The sequence below is a fragment of the Jatropha curcas genome, chromosome 11 (assembly GCF_041381405.1).
Source record: "Jatropha curcas cultivar XTBG-Jc1 chromosome 11, XTBG_Jcur_1.0, whole genome shotgun sequence".
Lineage (NCBI taxonomy): Eukaryota > Viridiplantae > Streptophyta > Magnoliopsida > Malpighiales > Euphorbiaceae > Jatropha > Jatropha curcas.
In genome coordinates this window covers 14,010,277-14,017,683 of record NC_143161.1, presented here as the reverse complement: position 1 = coordinate 14,017,683, position 7,407 = coordinate 14,010,277, and the positions used below count along the sequence as shown (strand labels likewise).

The following is a 7,407-nucleotide window of genomic DNA, read 5'->3' as shown; positions in this document are numbered from 1 at the left end:
GTGAACCTGACTCAGAAAATATTAAACAATTTGAAATCAATCCTATAAATCATCATAGAGAAATAGTAAATAGAGCACCAGACTTAGGAATTGTTGATAAACCTAATACTATATCTCAATTTAAATATAATGCTTCAACAATTTATGAATGGAACATAGATGGTTTAAGTGAATATAATATCTTAAGTATTTTACAACAAATGACAATGGCTGCAAATGCTTATAAAACACAGTCAATCATATTTTGATTATATATATATATATATATATATATATATATATATATATATATCTCACAATCACAACAAAATAACAATGTAAAAATGTAATTGTTAATGTAATGTACTATACAAAATATGAAAAAACCACAAAAAGCTAAAAAGGTCCAAAATCAAATCTACGAGGTTGGTCATCTACACGATCCAGTGTCGTATTGCCCGGAGGAGTACCTGCTGGATGTGTCATAGTGTCGGCAGGAGTGACTAAGGTATCATCTGAAGTATCGAGATCAAGAGGAGACGGTAGTGGCTGCTGCTGAGCTGTCAAAACATCTCGATCTGTAGCAGGTGGAGGATCAAAGGAAGAAGTACTAGCACTAGGCTGACCGGACAGCCGCATGACATGTGTTCTAAGCTCTGTAAGCTGTCTCTCCTACTCATCAACACGAGCCCATAATGCAATAAACTCCTCAGCACTATGGTAGGGCTGTGGTCCTAAGTTGGCTGCAGAAGCGTTGATGCTGAGCTGCAGTAAAACTATGATGTCTGAGACCCGATGCCATATACTTTCCTCTTCTTTTTTCCCCTACAGCCTCCAGATAAAGTGCTAACTCATCAATTCTCGACCCAGCTTCAGATTCAGCCTAAGAAGAAACAACACGCTCGTGAGCTGTACTATAATTCTCCTAAAAATAATAAATTAATTAATCAATGCAGTTGCAAGCTTTATTATATTGAACTTGTACACGTAAGCAACGACTAGAAGGTAAATGTAAATATTTTTCATTGTTACTTACATTGATGCCCAATGCACGTCTGTCGACAAACGTATTTCCATCGTGGTCCTTCGTGTGAGTGTAAGTAAACACCTCCATCGGTGTGGGCTTACGACCATATTTTTCAGCCTGTAATAAATTTTTATGCATGATATATTAATATGGTGTCATTTCATTAAACATCAGTTTTGTAACTGTGACTAGTTGACTCACTAATAATCGAGCTGTCTCTATAGCAGATATTTATCCACCTGTGTGTCGAGAAGGCCCTGCTCCATCACCGCTAGTCTCACTGCACCTATTTTGTGCAAATATCTCAAGCTTTCTCTTGAATGTAGGATCCTCCCAAGCCTTTTGCCAGCTCTCCCATATCTCTTGAGACACGCGCTGCTGCTTCTTATCGCTTTTACGCATCCTATAGGTAAAGTCAGCATATCGTAGAGCGCATAATTTCTCCCAGGCCACTTTTAGCATAGCGTAATTGCCTCTTCCCATACAAAATGCTTTTGCAAAAATGAAAAAAAAAATTTCAATGAAGAGAGGTAGATTGATTAATTGTAAACATTGAATGAAGATATAACTTAAACCAAATCATACCTGAAACTCTTCCCAATAAAAGTCTTTCGCCTCTTGTGGTACGGCATCCCATGTGTATCCATCTTCATCGAGGTGTAACTTGATTATCCTCATAATTTGCCTTGATGCTCGAGAGAATGGATTTATGCTGAGAAAAGAAAACATAAGTAAAATATAAGTAGACAAAAGCATCAAAATCTGAACAAAACCAAGTACAAAGGAAAAAGTAAATAAGTACTTACTATCCTACTACCAAACTGAGCTTGTTACGTGGCTCTGATGAAGCTACAAAAGAAGTGACAAATTCTATAAATAGAGATAAATAATTATTATATAACTGAAATGACAGTAATGACATTTATGATTACCTAGTGCAGTAGGTGATTGTGAAGCCGGTGAAGACTCTATTAGTCCAGGAAGGGGGGTAGAAGAGGAAGGAACAGAGGGAAGTGATGGTGGCACGGGAGGATGAGTAGAGGATGAAGCCCCAAACATACCTGAAGAAGAAGGAGGAGGGATAGTCCCTCCTCATCCACGTGTACTGCATCCTCGGCCATGACCTCCACGCTGTTGACGCGTAATTTTATGCCTCCACCTGACCCGATGATGATATGAGGACAAAGGATGAGGCTTCACAATAAACCAGAGGTGTCTGAATCAAAAATCGAACCAAACCGCCCAAAGGAGCCTGACCCATGTTAGGGCTGCGTCACGCAGCTATCACCTGCGTGACGCCACTTTTAGCTGCGTCACGCAGCTCTAACGGGTCTGACACCCTTGGCGCGCGCCCGTGCAGTGGCCTGCACTGTTTGTATGGATACGCGGCAACTGTACGAAAAGTAAGTCGCGTCACGCAGGCTTACGGGTGCGTCACGCAGCTCCTACCTGCGTGACGCGACTGTCCTGTCGCCCTAACCATATAAATACTGCATTACACAGCAAAAACGGGACCTCTTTTTAGAGACTTTGAAAACTCTTCTTATTTTCTCTCAAAAAAGACTAAGGGATTGAGACAAAAAAAAAACGACTGTGGCTAGGGTTTTCCTCAAAGACTCCAGTGAGTAACCTTGAGGAAGATCAAGCTATTAGGCACATAGATTGAAAACTTAAAAAAAAAGACATAAAAAAAAGAGAGTAAGAGAGAAAGAAGAGAAAAGAAAGGTTTTTATTGTTAAGATTGGACGTTGAATCTTTCTGGAATCGTGAAGCTTCATCCTTAGATCGACCATATCGTATGCAATCCTCAAATCTGAGGGTTAGGTAATCATCTAAACCCTTTTGTTTGCACTTTTCTTTAACTAGTTATTTATTTGTGAAAATCCCATTTTCTTAGTATTTTAGTTAGTTTGGTTTTGATTAAACCACATTTCGCCCATATTTGAGTATTTCTGAATCATATTAAATCTCTGTTAATAAGAAAGAAACGTAAAAAAAAACAGTTTGAATGGTAGTTGCGGACCAGAGCAGCCGTGTCACGCAGCTACTACCTGCGTGACGCGACTGTTCATGTCCAAAAGTCTTTAATATGGATTGGACTACCTGCATAACGCAGCTATTCGCAAACCCATGATACTTTTGTATTTAATGTGATATTTCGGATGAATAATCAATAAAACTGAGAATATTAATAAGTCGCGAATAGTTCTGTCACGCAGCTAGGAGTTCCGTCACGCGATGAAGAACAGCCGCGTGACGCAACTGTTCCAATTTCCAGTAGCACAATAAGAGTTGCGCCACGCGAGTGTTCTTCATAGATTACCCGCGTGACGCGACTGTTCTAAAAGTTCCAGGATGAATGAAGGGAGTCGCGTCACGCGACTGTTCCTTATGGGACACCTACGTGACGCAACTGTCTCATGATTTCAGTGTATTTTACTTATTCCACCATAATTTCATACAATTAAACAGATTTTAATTTTAACTCAGAAAATGATCAAACATGGGCAAATTAAGATTTAATCAAATCAAATCAACTAATTATTAATGATTTTGAGGTTTTAGGATTTACTTCTTTTTACTTATTGCTTATCATATTATCAAATTCGGTTTGTGGCCCGCCTTTAACCATAAGGCAAGAGCGGGTCTTTTCTTTTATTTTAGTACGTGTTATGGATGGATGGTGGATGATATATCTTATTTGTTATGAATGCAATGGATGAAATTAATTGGGACGGTTAATTAATTTTCCACATAGGAGCTCGGTTCGATTTATTCGGGTTGGGTTTAAATAATTGGCTTTTTCTAAAATAAAATCAAATTAGAAATCGTAGGTTAAAGGAGGCCAGTTTTTCCGGCGTCGGCTTCCAACGGGCCGACGTACCCATTCCCTTACCTAGAATCTCATAGGTTCGCCTGACCAGTTTTCTAAAACAAAAGGCCTTGAATAAAATGGGTTAAAAATGGAGTCACTTTTGTAAAATAAAATAAAAAACGGTCCCATTGCCGAAATAATGGGTGGCGACTAAAAAACAATTTATAAGACCGATTCATCGGCATCGCACATCCAAAAGGGTTTTATCACTTTTTTTAATAAAGTATTCAAGTACACCAAATAGAGAAAAATTTTGATTTTTCTCCGGGGGGGAAAACAGTTTGGCGACTCCGCTGGGGATTTTGCACCCACTATCCCCGGTTGTTTTTAATAAACAATATAGTAGTTGCAATTAGGAATTAACTCTAAAAGCCTACTATTTCTAAATAAAAATTGGTTAGAAAAAGCCGATGGAAAATTATTAACTGTCCGTATGTGTTTAAATGCTTTCCTTTTCCTTTCCTAAGATTTTTGCATTCATTCGCATTCCTTGCTTCTCACCTCATTCTACCCATACTACCCTTCGGTACTGGTGTTAAGTTTGACGGTGGATCTAGCCTAAACCATGCGTTTTAGGTGCATCCATTCGAGAATTAACATTACTACCAACCGCAAGCCTAGTACCTTAAAGGTGCGTCAAAAGGAGTAGGCCCAACAAAGCCCAAATCCTGTTTGCGGAACCCAGACTTTGCTAAAGCCCAATAAGACTAAAGCCAATGCATATAGTTGACAGCCTTAGTTACTTCCCCTAAGGTGCACCCAATTCTGTTTGCTGTTACTATGCCGCATTCATTTCCGAGAGTTGATATCGTCAATCTCAAAATCCCCTGTTGGTTGTCGAGATTAGACCAATTCCTAGGAAACAGATGTCGGAATTTTATACCAACGGAATCCGTGTGTGGGAGAAATAAGGTTGGAAGGCATGCATTTCCCAACACCCGTTCCCCTGTATGTTATAAATTGTACATATGTTGTGACATTCATACATCATGTAACACTTTTCTTTTTTTAGCCATGCATTAATAAGAGCTAATGCTCGATATGGACATTTGATTTTGATTTTGAGACCGGATCTCGAATTCGTTACGAATAATATAATGCAATCACTTATAGTAAACTAATACCCAAAAGAAAAGGGAGTTATAAGGGGGTTGCAGTTCCTTTGTATTTCAACATTTCTTGCATTATCTGAAAATAAGTGAGAGATTATAAAATTCTGTAACAAAATAACAGAAAATCCTGCTTAGGACCATATGTCCCAAGGCAAAAAGTAAGGATACAAAAAAATAATAAACAACAAAAATAAAATCCCGCTCGGAAATTCTTTCATTCCGAGGCAAAAGTTAGGGATTCGAGAGAAAATAGTCAACCGTAAATCCAAAAGGAACGATTGACGACAGATAATGCTTGAAATGTTCAAATACAAAATAAGTTATTGATGTATTATTCACATCGAATTTTTGATCCGGTCGTTGAAATCGAGATCTTATTTCCATATCGGTGTTAGCGCATTAGAAATACATTCTCCATCTTATGTGCTCTCATTTTCGCATGCATACATGCAGGACCCCCCTGTAACTCAGAATTTTTCTTGTCAGAATTGATCCTCCCCGGGAAACCACTTTGAGAGCTTGGAATCGGCATCCTGGTCAGCGTTTAATCAGAACATCCCCAATCCCCGAATTGGCTCCATTCAATTCCGTGAATCAGTCCAGTTCATCAGATTCAGAACCCGAGTCAGATCCAGTAGAAATGGCGGACAACACAGAAAATGAGACCGGATTCTCTGAAGCTCAGATAAGGACCATTGCCCAGATTGTGGCTGCGGCTCTTGCTCAAGACAGGGCTCAAAATCAGAATACTCCTCCTTCGGGTAGCCAACCTGTGGCTGAAGAGAGACCGATCCCGGAACCTGTGTCGAGTAATCAGGCTTCCGTGGGAAACACTGTCGCAGTTGAAAATGATATGCTCAAGCAACTCGCCGATCTAAAAGAAAGGTTCGACAAGATGGCGGCAGTAAAGGAGAAAGACCCGGCCACCAATTTTCACATAACTAAGTATGTCCTGCACCCGACCAGCTCGACTTCTTTCAAGACCTTCAAGCATTCCATATTTGAAGGGGATAATGATCCTCGTTCTCATTTGTCTGAATTTCTCCGAGTATCTCAAATGAACCGGTATAACGAGGAAGATGTTTTGCGAGCATTCCCGCAAACACTACATAAGGATTATCGGAGGTGGTATGACGGTTTAGACGAAGAGATTCAGAAGAATTGGATCAAACTGCAGACAGCTTTTCTCAAACATTTCAAGACTGAAGAGAGCGATGAGTTCAGTCTACGTGATTTGGAGAATTTGAGACAAGGAAAGGACGAAAGCTTTTCTGATTACTACAGAAGGTGGAGGACCAAGCTGTATAGAGTTCAGACAAGGCCTAAAGACAAAGAGTTGATCAGAATCTTTAGCAGGAGTTTATTACCCTTTTTCAAGGAATGGATGTTGACTCAACCTCTCACCGATTTTTCCTTGGTTCAAAGTGCCGGTTTAAACATCGAGGAATTGTATAAGGAAGAAAAGAAGAAGAACAGAGGGTTTGGTAATTACCGAACTTCTTATGGTGACAGAGGTGCCGGAAGCAGTAATCAGAATCAGTCAGGAGCCAGTAATGCCATGATAGGTGCAGTTAATGAGAGAACTAGGAGAGAGTTCACTGATTTAGGAAGGCCTTTGAGCACAGTATTGAGATCTTGTATCAAGAACAGGGTGTTGTCGAAGCTGCCAGTCGATCCGACTAAGCCCGTGCGAGGGAGGTATATGGACCGAAACTGTGATTACCATCAGTGCAAAGGACATTCAACTGATGAATGTTTCAAATTAAGGCACGATATTCAAGACTGATCGACAGTGGAAAAATTACCAAGCCTTTGGAAAAGAACAAGCCAAGCACTAAGAACAATCCGCTTCCCCAATATCAGTACAATTACCCGCATCGTAAGTCTCAGTCGGGTGGATCGGTCAATGCGATCGGGAGCGGATTACCAGAAGAAGTGGTATTAGCCGAAGCAGAATGGGAAGAGCGGATGTCCGCCATGTTGAACATATGGGACGACTGTAGCAGTGATGAGGAAGAGAAGGTACCACTGAAGATCGAAATTGAGAAAAGTATCACTGTGAAGGTAGGCGACGTGCCTGAAGATGAAGATGAGCAACTCCAGCTGGCCATTCAAAAAAGTTTGGTCGATCAAGAAGAATAATGGTATTACAGTAGTGAGGAAGAAGTGAATGAGGTAGGTGTGCAGAGCTTGACCCGCAGCGGGCGAGTGTACAATCCTGAGAATAATATGCAGGCTAAAGGAAAAGAGATTGCTGTTGATGGAGCAAAGAAGAAAATGACAGAGAAAGGCGTGGAGAATCCGAAGGAGAAAAAGAATGAAGAAGAGATAGCTAAAGGACAGAAGAAGGCTGTCGAAGTGGGAGAAACCAGTCAGAACAAGACACTTAATGGGGTAACTGCCAGTTCGGTGCT

The 7,407-nt window shown here is 40.3% G+C and overlaps 1 pseudogene; it reads right to left on the bottom strand.

The window, feature by feature from the left end:
* Positions 1-755: 755 nt before the first annotated feature.
* LOC149492621 (uncharacterized) lies at positions 756-1,468 on the bottom strand (annotated as a pseudogene).
* Positions 1,469-7,407: the final 5,939 nt, after the last annotated feature.